The sequence below is a fragment of the Vicugna pacos genome, chromosome 25 (genome assembly GCF_048564905.1).
Source record: "Vicugna pacos chromosome 25, VicPac4, whole genome shotgun sequence".
NCBI classification, from domain to species: domain Eukaryota; kingdom Metazoa; phylum Chordata; class Mammalia; order Artiodactyla; family Camelidae; genus Vicugna; species Vicugna pacos.
In genome coordinates this window covers 1,543,960-1,563,651 of record NC_133011.1, presented here as the reverse complement: position 1 = coordinate 1,563,651, position 19,692 = coordinate 1,543,960, and the positions used below count along the sequence as shown (strand labels likewise).

At 35.0% G+C, this 19,692-nt stretch overlaps 1 pseudogene; it reads left to right on the top strand.

Annotated features, from left to right (window-relative positions):
- Positions 1-13,572, top strand: part of LOC140689140 (tRNA (32-2'-O)-methyltransferase regulator THADA-like) — a 126,166-nt pseudogene extending 112,594 nt beyond the window's left edge.
- Positions 13,573-19,692: the final 6,120 nt, after the last annotated feature.

Genomic DNA, 19,692 nt, shown 5'->3' with positions numbered 1-19,692 from the left:
ATGGTCTGCTTTAGTGAGAATGCTTGTCTTTGTTACTCCACTGAGAGGTATCAGGCCATTAAGGAATGCCTTACTCCCCTGGAAGTCAATGACTAATTCCTCCAGAAGACATAATCATCAGGCTTTGTTGTGTAGACGGAGGCATTCTGTGTGGGCAAGTGTACTTAGGGATCCCAGTACTGAGCTCATGCACTTTTACCTTTAAGTGACTCCACTAAAGATGGAAACTGATATTCTTGACCAGTTTTGCTTAGAGGTGGTAAAGAATGTAACATAGCCTGTAGTGGAATGGTTTTGTCTTCCCCCTCAGTAAAACATTGACCCTGCAAAACCCAGGTTTGCAATTTATTAACAAAGAAATTCATACATGTCATCCTTTATTAGAGGAAGAGACTGGTAACAACCAAAAGCCCTTACCATTAGGATTAAATCAGCTACACTCAACTAAACAATGGATTATTCTGCAGCCATTCAATGGAAAGAAATAGATCATTGTACCTGATATTGAGTGATTTCACAGATATAGTTTTAGATGAAAAAGAAAAGCAAGGTGCACAGCAATATATATAATGCATATTTGTTAAGAGGAAAAAACCAAACTATAAAATGTGTATTTGAATACACTGAATTTTTTAAAAGCGAAAGCTAAGATATTTTTGCATAATTTTCTGTGAGGAGAGGCACTAGGCAGTCTACTGTGTTTCTTTTAATGTTTATTAATTTTTTCCATAAACATATTTAATAAGTAAAGGATATGAGTGTATTTTACATAAAGCATCCAATACATGTTCAATAAATCTGTAATTTGGGGTGGAGTAAGAACTTTTTTGTAAAATTTGATTTTAAGTTTTTATTTTGTTTTTTGGTGGGGGAATAATTAGGTTTTTACTTATTTATTTATAATGGAGGTATTGGGGATTGAACCCAGGACCTTGTGCATGCTAAGCACGTACTCTACCACTGAGCTATACGCTCCCCTTCAAACATTACTTTTGAAGCCTTTTATATGTTCCTCTCTAATCCCATTTTCTTTCTGTTCCCCTTGAAGAGAATTGATTACTTTCATCAATTTTGCTTTTATTTTTTTATCTGCTTTTTCATTTTTTAAATCACATAAATTTGTTCCCCTAAGCAATATATTATTTAGTGGTGCTTTGCTGTAAACTTTACGTGGAAGGATTATATTGCATATACTTTCTGAAACTTGTTTTTTTCACTTAACATTGAGTTCCTGAGATTCATCTGTGTCGTTGCGTGTGTCTGTAGTCTGTTCAGATTTACTGCTATACATTACTCCATAGTGTGAGTGTCCTACAGTTTGTTCACCCTCTTGTTGATGGAATATGGCTGCTATACATATGCTTGGACAAGCTTCCTGATGCCCGTGTCCAAGATTTGATTAGGCCATTTACCAAGGAAGAGTGTTTCTGAGTCACTGGGTAAAAACATCTATGGCTTTCAAGAAAACGCCAAATTATTTCTCAAAATTGTTGTAGTAATTTTCATTTCCATCAAGTGTCTGAGAATTCCAATATGTAGTATTGTTGGACTTTTTAATCTTTGCCAGTTTGAGGATATAAAATGATCTCTCAGTGTTGCTGAACATCTTAAGTTTATTGGCCACAAGCATTTATCTTCTGAGAATTGTATTTTGATAGGTTTTGTCCATTTTTATATTGAGTTGTCTTATACTTACTGATTCACTGGAGTTCTTCATATTTTCAGAATACTAATTATATAATCTCAGTTATATGAGTATAGTACAAATTTTCTCCCCATTTGTGGCTTGTCAAATAAAAATTTTACTTTTAATTTAAAATATTTTTATTGTGGAAATTTTAAACGTGTAAAAGTGAAGAGACTAGTTTAACTAACCTCTGTTTTTCCATCACTCAGCTTCAACAGTTATCAATGTTTTGCCAATCTTATTTTATCCATTTCTTGCCCTCCCCAAAAGGAAATACCACTGTACGATTATCATATCTAACAAAGTGAATAATTCCTTAATATTCAAACTTTTCTAATTGTCTTAGAAATGTCTTTTTATAATTAGGTTTTTTTTTTTTTAATAGTTGGTTTGTTAGGATCAAGGTCCAGGCGAGGTCCACACCTTGCATTTAGTTTTTTGGTTTTTTTTAGTCTCATAAGTCTTTTAAGTCTCTTAGTCTCTTAAATCTCTTCTATTCTATAACATTTCATACTCCTCCTTGACCAGAAATATGTTGTGTGTATATTATTTTGTATTTTTCTTTGTGCTTTATTTTTGGTATATTGAATTTTTTTTAATTAACTGATATAGTTGAATATATCTATTTTTCCTACTAGTTGATGCTTTTGGGTCTTGTTCAATAAATTCTGTTCTCTATAGTCACTCAAAGAATTTTGCAGTTTTATTTTTTACTTCTAAGTCTTGAATTCAGTGGAATTTAATTTTGTGTATTGTGGGAGGCTGGCATCCTGTTTTAATTTTGTCTCTGTGGATAATTAGTTATCATAGCACCTGTGATCTTCATAGTACTATATCTGCAATACCAGCTCTTTCATAAACCAGGTTTTCAGTTATATTTGTGTGCACTGCTGTGCTCTGTTTCATTGGCCTTCTTGTCACCACAGTGTCCTAATTATTAAAGTTTTGTACTATTTCTGTCTACCTAATTGGTTGAGTCCTCCAGACTTGTTGTTCTTCAAGGTTATCTTTGCTACTCTTGGCACTTGGTACTCCTGTATACATTTTAGAATTTGGTTATCCAGATATATACCCAGACACAATTACTATTTTTATTGGAATTATATTGAATTTGTGGAGAATTTTGTCTTTATATTGAATCTTCTCATCCGTGAACATGGTACATACATTATTTAGATTTTAAGGCATTTATCTTTTCTTATGACATCTCTGTATTAAAAATATGATATGCCAATGTAGAAGAAAGAACCTTGATCTCCACCTCATACTATACATAAAAATTAATTTGATATGGGTCATAGACATCAACTTAAAAGGTAAAACTATAAAAATTATGGAAGAAAACAAAATATTTTTGTGATGTTGGGATAGACAAAAGTTTCTTCTTCTGTAGCAAGTATGAATCATAAAAGAAAGAAATTGATCAAATTATTGGACTTCATTAAAAATTAAAAATTTCTGCTCATCAAAGGACATTACTAAGAAAATAAATTGAGAAGCCACAGGCTAGGAGAGAGTACATGCAATGCCTATATATGACAAAGGAGACCAACAAGCAACTTAATTTAAAAATCTTGAATAGATACTTTACAAAAGGCCATACCAATGACCAAAGCACATGAAAAGTGTTTAACATCATTAGTCTCAAGGAAATGCAGGTAAAAATTGCCAAGAGATAGCACTGCATACCTACTAGCGTGGCTAAAATGGAAAAGAAGACAACAGCAAATGTCAGAAAGGGTATGGAGCCACTAAAATGCTTACTTATTATTATTTCTGGGAGTGTAAAATACTGTAATTATTTTGGAAAAGTCAGTTTCCTAAAATGTTAAACATGCTTCAGTTTTATTCTCAGATATTTATCTAAGAGAAATTAAAACATGTGTTCACAAAAAATCCTTGTACAAGAATGTTCATAGCAGCTTTATTCATGATAGCCAACAAATGGAAACAGTTCATGTCTGTCAAGAGGAGGATAGATAAACAAACTTGCATATTCATACAGCGGAACACAAAACAGCAAAGAGAAACTGTTGATACATTGAATAACATGGATGAATCTCATAAACTTTTATGCTGAGTGAAAAAATCCAGACACAAAAAATTATTTAATGTATTATTATATTTATATGAAATTCTAGAATGGACAAAACCAAATTGTGGTGATAGAAATCAAATCATGGTTGCTTTGGGGATTTGGAGTTGACTGGGAAAGGGGCCCGAGGGAACTTTCTGGGAGGATGGAAATTTTCTAAGGCTTCACAGGGGTGGATTACATGAGTGAATGCATTTGTGAACATTGATCAAATGCTACACTTAGATTTGAGCATTTCACTATGTGTAAAATAGACCTCAATTTTAAAAACACGCTATTTTGGGTCTTCATTAATAGGAGCATACATCTAGAGTTGATAGGAGGGGGCAAGTTAGGGAGTATTTATGTTACTCCTTCAGAGTAGTTCTTTAATAGTTTTGGAGACAGACTAACCAAATGCTAAATTTAGCTTGAGCTTTTTTTGTCGGTTGCACAGTTGGAGGAACTATTTTCAGGATCTTGTTAGAGTTCTGGGGCTAGTATTTATAAAGATGGAAAAAGTAATCCTCATAGATCAGTGCTCCAGAACCCTACACACCAAGTCTTCTTCTGATAACCACACTTCAGGCCAGTAGGTCTCAACTGGGGACCTTTTTTCCTCTCAGGGTACATTTGATGATGTCCAGAGACATCTTTGATTATCAGCTGGTAGGGGCAGGGAGTGCTGTGCTGCTAGCATCTAGGCAGGGAGAAGCCCTGGAGGCTGCTAAACAGTCAGTGGTGCAGAGGACAGCCCCCTGCAACAAAGAATTATCTCCTCCAGAGTGTCCCTGGTACTGACTTCGAGAAACCTTGTTCTACACTTGACCTTATTACTAAAGTTGAATCAGTCTCAGTCAAGCAGGTGGTGATTATATCCATAGTCCAAATCAATTGTGGCATTTTCACAGATTGCATCTTTCTTCCCTGTTAGAATTTAATATTAAATATTTTTAAATATATATAATCTTAAATTTTAGATAAAATTCCATGCATTAAGAGCATTTCCAAAATCCAAATTAAATGTATATATAATTTAATTGTTAAATTCTTCAGATGTAGGCTTTGTTCTTTATTTCATTAAATATTCAAACAAATGGCTTTAGTTACCTTTCTTAAAAAAAATAGGCTTTATTATTAAATCAGAGGAAATAACTGATAGTAATTTATCTTTTATTCTCCCTCCACAGAATGACAGGGAGTGAATTTTTCTCTCGTTTCCCGGAACTCTATCCCTTTCTTCTGAAACAGTTGGAAACGGTAGCCAATACTGTGGACAGGTAAGAAGGCAATAGACCGGGGCAAAGTGAAATCAAGGATATGAATTACTTTGAGATTTTTCCCTCCAGACATCAGTTTTTAATCAACTCCCTCCCTATAACATAGATGGATTTTTTAAGTGTTTCTTTATTATATCATGTTGCCTAACTCTGTAGTATATTTGTACCTGAAAAGTTGTATATAATTCATTTTTTGTATTATATTTTACATTTTAAAAATCCTGGATTTAAAGTTTTCAGTGTTTTACAGGAATTAGCTTTATAGAAGCACATGGTAATTCCTTCTAAGAATCCTTATATTTAAAAATCTGTGTGTTTACTTACTGAATTGTTTTAATGCACACCTCTCATTTTTTGGTTACTGGCCTATTGCAGTTGACTAATCTGGTCATGTAGCATCAGAAATGGAACTGTTCTAATTGAGCAAAGATGGCCAGTGACCCTGGACACACAGAATAAAGCAATTAAGAGGGCTTCTAGTCTGATCAGTGCAAAGTTCGCTATTGTCCTTTCAATCAAATTCTGTGGCTGGTAGTGGCATTTTTAGTATGGACATCTTAGAACATGGGCCATTGTATTCTTTTAGCAATTTTTGCACTTGGTATGAATTTATACCAATTGCCTATAATAGGGAAATAAAAATCACATCAGTGAATTTTACTTCTGTTTATGGTAGATTTCCTCATATTAGTAATTTGTGCAGACAGGCTTTTCTGGCGCTCACAAGTGACTGTTCATGCTTTCTTAAGTACATTTGGATGTTGAAAGTTTCACATTTCATTCTTGGAACAGGCACCTCTCTACTGTCTGAACAGCTCAAATCAAAATAGCAGCCTTAAATTATCAAAGAATTAGCTTTGAGAAGACAATCACGTGCAGAAGCCTGATCCACAGCATTACCAGTAGTCCTTCCTTATTTGCACATTAAGAAGATATGAAGTGGATGGAGGAGAAAAATGAAAAAAGGAAAATTATCCCTGTCATAGGGTCTCACTTTATATACATAAATTGTTTAATGAGAAAAATGTTTGAAGATAGTGCCTCACCTTTTAAGTTTTAAATCCTTTCCGTACAATAATTTTTTTCCAGTGATACCGGAGAACTGAACTGCCATCCCAGCATGTTTCTCTTACTCTTGGTGTTGGGGAGGCTCTACCCTTCCCCGATGGATGGCACCTGCTCTGCTCTCGGCATGGCCCCTTTCATCCCCTTCATCATGAGGTAGTGTGTGCCTCAGGGAAATGATGGGGGTGGGCAGAGGGCCTCATGGGGATATATAATCCTGTTCTTATTTCAGATATTATAAATTTCTTTTTAACTTTGGGAGGGGTCTTGTGAATGCAGGGCTCTGGGGTTATTGCCATTGCCCCCAGCTGGTCTCCAGTGTTTCAGATTGTGGGTGTAGGCACTGATATCTACCGTGTGAGTACTGTTTCCTGGCTGATGAATAAAGATCTAAGTTGTCCAGCTACAGAAACAGCAAGATGCCAGATGACTTTTCAGATTCATTTATGATATTTTAAAGATGCAACAAGAGCTCTAGTGATTTTGGAGAAAAAAAACACGGGGCACAACTATCTCCTTGAGAGAGTGATTTCATTTCTTTCAGATACATACCCAAAAGTGGAATCTCTGTAGTTCTACTTTTAATTTTTTGAGGAACCTCCATGCGGTTTTCCATGGTGGCTGTACCAATTTACATGCATCAGCAGTGCACAAGAGTTCCTGTTTCTCTAAATCCTCGCCAACATTTGTTATCTCTTGTCTTTTTGATAATAACCATTCCATCAGGTGTGGGGTGATATCTCATGGTGTTAATTTGCATTTCCCTGATGTTAAGCTCTTTTTACTGTTGGCCATTTGAATATCTTCTTTGGGGAAAAGATGACTATTTTAAAATTGAATTGTTTGTGGTTTGTTTGTTTTTTGCTATTGAATTGTAGTTTCTTATATATTTTGGAATTAACCCCTTATCAAAAAGGTCGTTGGCAAATATTTTCTCCCATTCCTTAGATGACCTTTTCATTTAGTTGATCATCTCTTCTGCTGTGCGGAACTTTTGAATTTGATGCCATTTCACTTGTTTATTTTTGCTTCCATTGATTGTGCTTTTGGTGTCATATCCATAAAATCATTGTTATGACCAATGTCAAGGAGCTTTTTCCCTATGTTTTCTTCTAGAAGTTTTATAGTTGTCGGCCTTACGTTTAAGTCTTTAATCCATTTTGAGCTAATTTTTGTGAGTGGTATGAGTTAGGGGTCCAGTTTCATTCTTTTACATGTGAATATCCAGTTTCCCACCACCATTTACTGAATAAACTACCTTTTCTCCATTGAGTATTCTTGGCTGCCTTGTCAAATAGTTGACTGTATATACATGGGTTTATTTCTGGGCTCTGGATTCTGTTCCATTGGTTGACGTGTCTGTTTTTATGTCAGTACCATACGGTTTTGATTACTTTGGCTCTGTAATAGTTTAAAATCAGAAAGTGTGATACCTCTAGATTTTTTTTTTTTGTTTTTTCATTTTCCCCCCTTAGTATTGCTTTGGCTATTTAGGATCTTTTATGGTTCATATGAATTTTAGGATTTTTTTTTTCCTATTTCTGCAAAAGAAGAAATACCATTGGAATCTTGATAGAGATTACATTGAATCTATGGATGGCTTTGGGTGGTATGGACATTTTAACAATGTTAATTCTTCCAATCCATGAGCATGGGGTATCTTTCCATTTATTTGTTAATTCTTTAGTGTTTTGTTTTGTTTTGTTTTTTTCCCACCAGTGCCTTAGAGTTTTCAGTGTATAGATCTTTCATCTCCCTGGTTGAATTTCTTCCTGTGTATTTTGTTTTTGATGCTGTTGTAAATGGGATTGTTTCTTTATTTCTTTTTCAGATATTTCATTGTTAGTGGGTAGAAGTGCAACTGATTTTTATATCTTGATTTTGTACCTTTTTTTTTTTTTTTTAGTCAGAGTCTAGGATTTTCTATATATAAGATCATGTCATCTGCAAACAGAGATAATTTTACTTCTTTTTTTCTAATTCAGATGCCTTTTATTTCTCTTTTGTGCCCAGTTGCTCTGGCTAGGACTGCTAGTATAAGATCTAGATCATTAGGTTTCATCTTTGTTCTTGCACATTCTATGTTGTATAGGAGTGATGAGAATACATACCCTTGTCTTGTTCTTGATCTTAGAGGAAAAGCTTTCAGCCTTTCACTATTGAGTATGATGTTAGCTGTGGACTTGTTACATATGGCCCTTATTACATTAAGGTACATTCCTTCTATATGCAATTTGTTGAGAGTTTTTATTGTGAATGGATGTTTAATTTTGTCAAAATGTTTCCTGTAAAGATTAAGATGATCATATGATTTTAATCTTCCATTCTATTAATGTGATCTATCACACTTAGTGTATCGCATATATTGAGCCATCCTTGCATCTCAGAGATGAATTCCACTTGACTATGGTGCATGATGTTTTTACTGTGCTGTTGAATTTGGTTTGCTAGTGTTTTGAATTTTTTTGTATTGATCTGTACTGATCAGGGATATTGGCCTGTAGTTTTTTGGTTTTGGGTTTTTTTTTTTTTCTTTTTCTTATAGTAATCTTACTTGGCTTCAGTGTCAGGGTAATACTGGCCTTGTAAATGAGTTTGGGTGTGTTCCCTCTTCAGTATTTTGGGAAGAGTTTGAGAAGGATTGATGTTAAGTCTTCTTTAAATGTTTGATAGAATTTACCAGTGAATCCATCTTTCCTGGGATTTTCTTTGTTGGGAGATTTTTTATTACTTATCCAATCTCCTTATTCATTTTTGTTCTGTTCACATTTTCTGTTTCTTTCTGATTCAGTCTTGGTATGTTTCTATGCATGTTTCTAGGAATTTATCCCTTTCTTCTAGGTTGTCCAATTTGGTGGCATACAGATGTTCATATAAATGACTTTCTGTCTTCTTTGCCTTGTTTATCCCTGTGTTCCATTAGACCCTCAGATAATGATGCATTTATTCAACAAAATCAGGTACGCATCTAGCTCCTAGAGCAATAGTGACCATTTTGACTCCATGGCTACCCTGCAACCCCTCCTCCCACCCCATGACTTATACTTTAACCTTTACTCTTAGATCATTAGGTTTCATCTTTGCCATTGTGCATCATCTGTCTTGCTTCTCCCAATTAACAGTTCTGTCTTAATGTAATAGTTAAGAGAGAAGGCTCTGGAGTAAGACCATCTGGGTCCAAATGTTGACTCCACTGCCCACTTAGATTTCTTAGCCTTCATCCGCTCCTCTGTAAAATGGAGAAAGAAATAGTTTTCTTGGGGTAGCTGTGAAAATTAAATGAGATAAAACACAGTAATTCTAATGATTGGATCTGTCTCCAGAAGAGGGCAGAGGGGAATGTCCTTTGGGGCAGGAAGGGGCTCTTTTGAAGCTGTTTTAAAGCTTCATTGGTTGTAACCTCCTCTGTTTGCAGATGAGTTTCATGATCACTGTTGAGTGTGGCATGCTGTCAGGGATTCCTGGCATATCTAAATCCCCAGGTTCCAGTTGTTCTTTTATTTATTTATTTATTTATTTTTGCCAAATGGAAATAGGCTATTGCCTTCCTGCTTCATCCTTCATCCTCTATTTTTTTTTCTCACTAATGAAGGAAATGTGTTGTTATATACTTGAATTAATGGCACTCTGGAGCAGTTGTTAGGTATGTACAAGTGTCAGATGTTTTAATGTTGGCCCCATATTCATACTGAATAGGTAGGGCTCTCTTTTCAGTAGAAACTTGGTCATTCTCTTACTTGGGATGCCTTTTTAAGCTTAGTAAAGTAAAATTTCTGGTGAGAGGAACATTTTTCATTAACTTCCTGGGATTCATATTTCCAAAAGGGACTAACATTTCTTTGAGTTATTTTTCATATCAAATGGATTTAACATGCTTTTTTTTTTTAAAAAATTATGACTTTAAAGAATTTACAAGTGCCAGAAAATTCCATCATCTTTGTTAAACTTCAAAGAGATCAGTATAATTAACATCTCAAATATGCTGTTTGACATTTTTTCCCCCTTATTCACTATTTAAGCCTTTAAAAAGTATCTTTACTTCATGTAGATGGTAAGACAGGTTTTACTTGTAAGTTTAAGTGAGTTTATAGCAAATAGACATTATGTCCTTCCTTTCTTCGTGGATTGCAGGATATATGGTAATTTTTATATCTAACTTGTTGTTTCTAAAAATGCAGTTTCAGTTTCCTGTTTTATAATTGCTTTTTCCAAGTATGTGAGACATTTACTAGTCCAATTAATAAACTGTTGTTTTTATACCAAAAACAAGTATTTATTGCTCAGTCTGCTAGAGAGAAAATTTAGTCATCAGGTTTGATTTTCAAATGTTTATTTAGAGAACAGAGTTACAGGGCAGTAGTTTATATTAAAATGTATGATTTAACATACATTTTGTCTGTGTGTGTGTGTGTGCATTTAGAATAAGGGTGCTAAAATTTTATTTATTTATTTATTTATTTATTTATTTATTTATTTATTGGGGTGCTAAAATTTTAAAAATGAGTCCGTATTCTCGTAGTGAGTTACAGATGCAATATAATCCATGCCCACCAAATCAAAACGGGGTGATAGATTTCGGCAGAAGATCAATACCAGTGCCCTTCAGCCTGTAATCTCTATGCAGTGGTGGGGCTTTTGCTCATGCAGCCCACTCTTCCCCAAGACCTTTGGGGCCTTATTAAAGAAGGAGAACCATGTTGTTTTGGAAACATGGCTCCAATGTCATTACTTCATCTGTTCTGGGTAAATATATGTTTTACTTTGTTATTCTTCCTTTGTCCCAGCTTTTCCTTCTTTGCTGTTTCTCTCATTTTTACTCCTGAAGGACCACACAGACTGAAATAGAGACATACAACTCCCAGATAGCTTTCCATTCCAGAAATTCAACCTTAGACATCACCGCATCCATCACAATGAGTTTAGTCATTTTTAAATTCACATAGAGAAGGTAGAGGTAGCCTCTGTGTGTGTGTGTGTGTGTGTGTGCGTGAGAGAGAGAGAGAGAGAGATGGTGGTGACCTAAAAACATCTACAGTTTAAAACAAAACAAAAACAACAACAAAAAGTCTGCCTCAGAGTTTGTATCCAAGTGAATGGATTTGAGGATTGAGAATATTTCATTTTTGATTCCCTGATTGGCCTTTCAGAGGTGGAGTGGGTTGCTGTAGGGCAGGGTGAGCACTCATTTCTAGAAGAGGTGGGAGAGGTCAGGCAGAGTCGGGAGAGCTCTGTCACTCGGAGTGTAGGGCCAGGCCAACAGCAGCATCGCATGGGGCTGGTCAGAAGTACGCAACCCTGGGCCACCCCAGACCTGCTGAATCAGAATGTGCATTTTCACAACATCCCCAGTTGAACTCATATGCTCGTTAAACTTAAGACGGACTAGTCCAACTAAGCCTTTTCCAGGATATTGTAGTGAGCCTGTAACCCACAGTATAAAATACATTTCCATATTGATGTAAGTAAATAAATAGTTGAATGGTTGAACAAATAAATAAATGGGGGGGGGATGTCGGGAGAGACGCAGAAGAATGCCAGATAGTTATGTAGTTACCTCCCTGCGAACCCCTGTGCCTTCTTCAGAAGATGAAGCTTAATTTCCCTTCCGTCATCCCTTGAGTGTGGGCTGCATGCAGTGGCTTGCTTCCACAGAACATGGGAAGAGGCAGGAGAGGAGAATAACTCTACGGTGGAGAAATCTGGCAACACCACCTCTAAGCTGCGTGATCCAGGCTCAACAGTGATAAGTCATGTTGATAGCGTGTGATGGCATGCATGCTTGTTATGTTAGGATGAGAATGGCGTGTCACCTATGTGGTCTTCCTCCCCAAGACTCATAATCCTAGTCTAATTTAAAAAAAGAAAGAAAAGAAAAAAGAAAAAGATCAGACAAGTCCAAATTGAGGGACTTTTTTTACAAAAATATTTGACCAGAACGCCTCAAAACCATTAAGGTCATCAAAAAAACAAGGAAGAAGTGTGAGAAACTGTTATAGACCAGAAGAGCCCCAGGAAACATGTCAACTGAATGTAATGTGGTACCCTTGGTGGGATCCTGAAACAAAAAAAGGACATCAGGTAAAAACTACTGAAATCTGAATTAAGTGGGTAGAGTTTAGTTGGTGTAATGTACCGATTAATTTCTTAGTTGTGACAGATGAATCACAGTGATGAAAGATGGTGACAGCGGGGGGAACTGGGTGAAGGATATACAGAAACTTTGTGTACCATTTCTGCAACTTTTTGGTACATCTAAAACTTACTCTAGGACATCCTACTTTCTAGTCCTCTCATTTTGAAGAACAGATTTTCTTTCTCATAGAGTTAGTGATGGGTACAGAAAGGTAAGCATGCTGTGTGTACCCAGCATCACCAGGGCCTCTGAAAGGCTCTTCTGAATGTCAGTAATTTACTGACATCTGACTTTATCCGAGTGTGGTATTTGGGCTGAGGTCTGGAAAGTAGCAACAGAGTCCTCGCTACTGACCCCAAGCAAGTATCCGCTGTTTTGCTTCAAAGTTGGGTAGAATCAGCCTTCATCCATTTAAGAGTGATCTTCGGTAACTGAGACTGAATGTTTAGAATATGGCTCTTTATCATTGTCTGGAGGCATCTGAGTTAAGTCCCTAACACCAAGTTCATTTTGGGAGAAGGACATTCATTCTGTATGTTTTCAGCTTTAGAATCAAAGGGAACTTTGAAAATGAATTCAGCCGATTGGAGGCCATTTTTGAAGAGGAGGTGATTTTCATTAAAAATAAAAGTTGGCTCAGGTGTCTCAGTGGCTGGGAGAAAACAAATCATCGTCAGAAGGGTCTTTAAAAAAGAAGAAGGGTCCTTCTTCAGGAGAGTAGCAACAGTGTCTTTGTACCTGACAAGTCTAAACAGAAGAAGGCCTGCACGTTCTGAACAGTATCTTTATATCCACCCCACAAGGTTGAAGAGAAGACTGCTGGTGATGTGTAGAATCCTTGGAGAGGACAGATGTAGAGGAGGGCTGTGCTGTTTTCTACAAATACAACACCAACCATGCTGTAAATACTGGCTTTGGGAGTTTCTCTTTAGTCTGAAATGACTTGCAGTTGGGTGGCGTTTCTTGTGTTGGGTTGTGAACACTGACACCAGGATCACAAAATTCTCCTGCAAAATGCTTTTGCTTTGTCTTACTCCCGTTCTTGGAGGCCATGCTGGTACAGGCCCTGTGCCGACTTTCCTTTGCTGTCTTACCGCCGTCAGCAGTTCTATAACAGGATTAAAGGGATACCTCAATTTCCAAAAATAGAAGTTCAAGAGGTTTACTGCCCAGCGGAGGGAAGTCAAAATAACCAGTGTTATATTCTTCTGGCACACAGATTTCCAGTTTCCCACACTAGGACCTTGCACATAGAAAATGAAAACAGTTACAAAATTTTCCTCAGTGTCAAGTTCTGTTGAAGCTCACTCTAGCCTCACTTTAACTCTATTAGAAAGAACTTGGTATAAAGTAGATTCCCCTTGGATATCACCAGTGACTGAAATGCCAGGCTCCCATGAGAGAATGTAAATAAGACCTGAACTCCAGTGTATTTACCATTTTAAAACTAAAAGGCATAAAGAGAAGATAGTCTATTATTGTGGTTACTACTTTCCTACTTGGTATGCACAGTTTATAATCTCGCACTGTTTTAATTGCTTCATTCTTGGAGTTTCTTTGACAACGTGCATTATTTTGTGAACGGAGGATGGTGTATGGAAAGAGGATTGGGATCCAGGCTAGTGGGGAAATACTCTTTCCCCACTTTGTAGGTATTTGACCTGGGGCAGATCTCTTGTATTCTAAAGTGAAACCTAACCACCTGTAAAATAATGACATGTAATTTGAAAGAATGGTATAAGGAGTAGAGATGTTATATGTACAAATTCCCATTATAGCGGCTGGCATGGTATATAGTTTCTTAACAAATGATAACATTTATGATTTTATTGTAAGTTTTTAAAGACTATTATGAAATTTATTTAACATTAGTGAGAGGAATTAAAAAATTACTTAATGGAAAGCTATTGCAAGGGGGTTTCTGATCCCAAATACATTTGTTGAAAAATACATTTTACCTCTCCCGACATAAGGGCTAACTTTGTCACACACTAAACTTCAGTCTTCAGTTGCTCTTATTTTCTAGATTTTTAGCCTGTTCCATTGAATGGTTTGTCTGTTTTTACACCAGTTGCTCACAGTAGCTTTATAATATGTTCTACAATTTGCTAGAAACTAATTCCGCTTCAGTGCTCTTCTTTTTCAGTACCCTGTGAATTTTAAATCAACTTGTTTAGTTCCTCCATCCTCCATTCTACTGATGGTTTTATTGGGATCACATTAAATTTATACATTTAATTATTAACCATACTTAACATCTTTATCATGCTGCTGTCCTATTCAAGAATATGGTTTACTTTTTCATGCATTTGTCTTTTATGTTCCTCAACAGCATTATATTTTAAAGCTTTCTTCATGTGGATTATATATTTTTCTTTCTTATTACTGTAATCATGAGTACTTATGTTTTATCTTTTGACTTGTGCTGTTCTATATATATTCACTTTGTAATAATACTATTAGTCATCACTTTTATTACACTTACTCTGTGTCAAACATCGTTTTCTGCACTTAAATACATTTATTTATTAAATCCTTATAACAATCCTAGAAAGTGAGTGCTGTTTTATAATAAGGAAACTAAAGCTCAGGGAGGTTAAATGACTTGCCCAAAGTCTCACTGCTAGAAAGTGGCAGATCCTAGGTTTCAGAGACTGTATGCCTAAGTTATTATGCTGTAGCATGCTCAGTGAGATGTCATTTGTAATGATGTCATTTGTAACGATCCTTTGTAATATGTTCCCTGTTGAGTCTCTTGGGTTTTCCCCAAGGATATCACATATTTTTGATAAGATTGAATATTATAGTCAGTTTTCTACAAATGTAAACATGGTTTTAATGCATATATCCAATTCAAATTTTGATTTTCTTTAAACTTTTTTGTGACACTACAATTAAATTCGTGTGGGAGAGAAGCAAGATCACGGAGTAGAAGGACGCTCGTAGCTCACCCTCTCCCACAAATACACTTAAACTCACATCTATAGACCTACTCAGCCAACCAGAGCACCTGCCGAACTCTGACAGAACATCGCCCTCTTTGAAAGACAAAGACACCAAAAACCTGGTAGGAGAAAAGGAAAAAAGAAAGAAGAAAAAGCAAAACAGTGCGGGACCGATCCCGCGGGGAGGGAGCGGCAAAGGAGGACTGGCGCTCGTTCGCTGGCGTTCGTTGCAAAGAAAAGTAAAATTACTCATTCCATTTGATCAGTGAATATAGAAATCAGGAAACATAAATTTCAGTTTAAAAAATTATGTGCTTGTCTTATGTCACAACATTCTAACAAGTCAATTACTTACTTTTAATACACATTTTCTGTAACTTCAGTAATGGTGATAGAAACTCAGTGGTGTCATTCTGGGTGAATGAACTAAACTTTAAATGACCACAACTGACCCAGAACAACTCATTGTCCCTGAATTTCCTCATTAAGACTACTGATGTAAAAGGTAGATATAAGGAAAATCCTGAGTGAAAAATAAAGTCACCTAAAATCACTCCCAAAGAGAAGGATGCCTTGGTGAAATTTATAATTTTTAATTTGGTTCAACTTGGTCTCTTTTATGGGGGCCAAGTGTTAAAATATATCTTAAACTCATGTTCATCAATGAAGTGGGCTATTATCAACTCATGCCAAATTATCTTATTTTTAGAGCTTTATTTATTTTGCAGTTCAGTGCTATTAATCTAGCATAGCTACACTTGTTTTCTACTTAATGACTAATCAAATGCATCGATTGATTTCTTTAAATATTTCTTGTGTAATAAAATATTCTGATCAATGTTCTAAACTTAAAAAAAAAAAGATTTGTAAATAGTATCATTTAACCAAATTTCTAAGGCTAGAAAATTTGCTTTGGAAAGACTGCTTCAATATGTCTAATTTGACTTGAAATAAAATACGTAAAAAACATTTAGTTGATTATTATATTTTGAGCCAAAGTCTGAGGAAAATCATATTCTAATCCAATGGTTATTTATTAGAAAGAATACTCAACAGTTACAGCAGTTTATATAGGGAAAACCAGTGTTCATAGGATATTATAAGAAATTATTTAAAAACTAGACTTATGAAGTATGTTTAAGAAAAAATATTCAATAGTTGATTTGGGGAAACAGGTGGAACATTTAAGTTTGTGGATGTAAAGACTGAATCAGTGTGGCAAAGATTGAATATACAAAAATATTGCTGTTTTTTTAGAGAAACTATTCAGTTGGATAGACACTATACAGATAGAAAATATATTTAACAAATTCTGCATTTAAATATTTAGATAATAGCAAAATGCAACCACAGATGACTTTAAATAAAATAACAAAATGCTAAAAAATAATACTTGATTTGTATTAAAACAGATGAGTGATTAAACATTAACTAAGTTTTTAACTACTTAAAAAAGCAAAAGGGATTCAAATGGGTATTTGAGTCACTCTTAGCTTGCTAAGGATGTACGTTTCCTGGGATGGCAACCTTACCAGAAATGTCTGGTTGTGCTGTGAAAAACAGTGCCTGTCAGAAAATTGAAAAGCCTGTGGAAACTAATGATATATTGTTAAAGGAGTTGAGGTATTGTTCCTTCTTCAGAAAAGGTGGAATTTAACCATAGCAAAAAAAAAAAAAAAGTGTAGAGTAAGTATATTATCTTGAAAAGTAAAACTGAAGTTGTTTAATTAATCAATTAATTAATTGTTTTATTTAATGTTATACCTCTGTTGTAAGAAATTTACACTGGAACTTTTAATAAGGAAAAAAAGGAAAGAGTTTTAAGGTTACTGTAAATGGTAAAAGTAATCATTTCTCCTCTTTAAGACTGCCAAATATATTTCTGAAATTGAATGATATTTGGCATTCAGGACATAAAATATATGAGACAATCATGGGGCTTTAGTATCATGGCAAAGGCAATTTTAAGCTGCCAGCTGAACCCTCATTTAGAAGGGAAGACAGTCAAACTTATTTCATAGTTTTTTGAGACTGTTTGAAATTGATTGATTGATTCACTTTTGAAAAATAAGAATGACTTCACTCTCTGAAGATTTTCCATGCCTTTTCTAATTTTCTTCATTTAATGTAAAACAATGATAAGAGTTTAATAACAGACACCATTTTTAAGAGATTTAGAAACAAATGTTCTTCAGAGGGAATAAATTGCCTTGGGCAATATTATACTTTATTCATACTCATTTATAATACTGACATGGAGTACTTGTAACATGATTTATATACTTCAAAGCAGGAAGGGTTGCATTGAATCTGTAGGTTTCCTTGGGTAGCAGGGTCATTTTAACAGTATTGACTCTTCCAATCCCAGAACATGGAATATCTCCCCATCTGATTGTGTTGTCTTCAGTGTCTCTGTCAATGCCTTACAGTTTTCCAAGTACAGGTCTTTTGCCTGCTTCAGTAGGTTTATTCCTAGGTATTTTATTCTTTTCTGTGTGATGGTAAATAAGATTGTTTCTTTAATTTGTTTTTCTGCTATTTTGTTGCCAGTTGATTTTATGTCCTGCAACTTAATTGAGTTGGATTATTATTTCTAAGGTTTTTTATGGTGAAGTCTTTAGGATATTCCACAGAAAAGATCATGTCATCTACAAAAAGTTTGACCTCTTTTCCAATTTGGATGGCTCTAATTTTGTGTGTGTGCCTAATTGCTCTGGCTAGAACTTCCAGTAGTACATTGAATAAGGGTTCTGAGAGTGGGCACCCTTGTCTTGCTTCTGATCTTAGAGAAAAGCTTTCAACCTTCCACTACTGTTTGATATAAGTGTGGCTACCCTTGCTTTCTTTACATTAACATCTGCTTGAAACATTTACTTCCATTCCTGCACTCAGTCTGTGTGCGTCCTAAATCTAAGTGGAGTCACTCATAGGCAGCCTATCTTTGGATGTTTCCTAATATTTTTCTCTGTGAATTCATCAGCGCTTTTTAAAAAAATTGCTAAATTTCTTTTAACTAAGTAGGATAAGATGTCTTACAAATAAATAAAATGCCCATGGTTCTTTTGTAGTAATTCAAGAAGAATGAATGAAAATAAAATGGTAATGCAAGAGGGAGTGTGACAAAAACAGTCAAATTTCAGATTTGTAAAATGTTATGCTTTATATTTTTAGTGATAATATATCTTTTGTGTCAGTTAATTAACACTTGAACCAATAATGCTTCAATTGCAGAATAAATAAGCAACAAAAAATAAATAAAACAATTTGTTACCTGAGTATATAGGTTTATATCTTGGCCTTGTGAGACCTGAGGTGTATGCACTTTTTAAAAAATGTCTTAATTGTTGTTTTCTTATCTGAAAGGGCTTACGCTATCAAGACTGTTGAAAATTCACAAGAAATAAATGCTTTTGAACTCATTTGAACATTGGTAAATTTTATTTATATGGCAAAATTGTCTCTAACTTTCTCTCTCACACATACACACACACACACAAATTTAGAGGGAGAGAGAGAGAGATGGGCTGTCCTTGTTCTTAGCATCTTCATTATGTAAAGGAAAAAAACCATTTCTTTATATTTAACACTGTTTCTAAATCCTATTATAAATATTTAAAATGAACATAAATAGAATCTTCAGGGAGTACAGATGTAGAAATGACAGATATAAGCCCTGAGTTGGGGATACAATTTCTTTGAAAGAACTAAGTTTGACACCTAATACAGCACAGAAAGCAGAATATCTAAAAGAAATCATTATCTTGCCTAAGTATAGCTGTTGAAATAAATCAACATCTAGAGCTTTTATATCCTCTTCATACTATCAATCAAGGTTGCTTCCCTTTATAAAAATGAAAAGCCTTAAAAAAGCATCATCAAACACTTCTTGCACATGATGTGTTAAATCAGCTGGTTAGGGCTGTAAGATTGCTATGAATACGTATTTTGTGTCAATCAAGTAAAAGTCACAAGGCTTCGGTATTGCAAAATGTGCCTTTACTGCTGTAACCTGGACTGACATGTGATACAGGAAATAGATTGATTTTCTTTTTATGGACAATTTTCTTGATTCTCTTGTTTCTTTTTACTGTCAGTGTGAAACAACTTTATCATTGTCTGAATTTCACTGTTTGCTCACCAAAATGACGCTCTCACAAGCTTATTGAGGTTCAAGTCAGTTCTAAAAAAAAAAAATGAACATACATACAGAACAGAAACAGACTCATAGACATAGAATACAAACTTGTGGTTGCCAAGGGGGAGGGGGTGGGAAGGGACAGACTGGGAGTTCAAAATTTTATTTTTAACATACACCAGTTAATTAGTTCATTGTCGACAGTAAGATAGATGTTTACTTTCGATTAAAAAACAAAACATGTACAGTATGTCTATCTAGCTCACCTAATTTTAAATTTCACAACTACACAGGTACTCCTTCCCTCCCATGCCACCAAGAAGCAAACAATACAAAAGTATAGCTAATAGAAAGTGTAATTTTAAAATAGTTT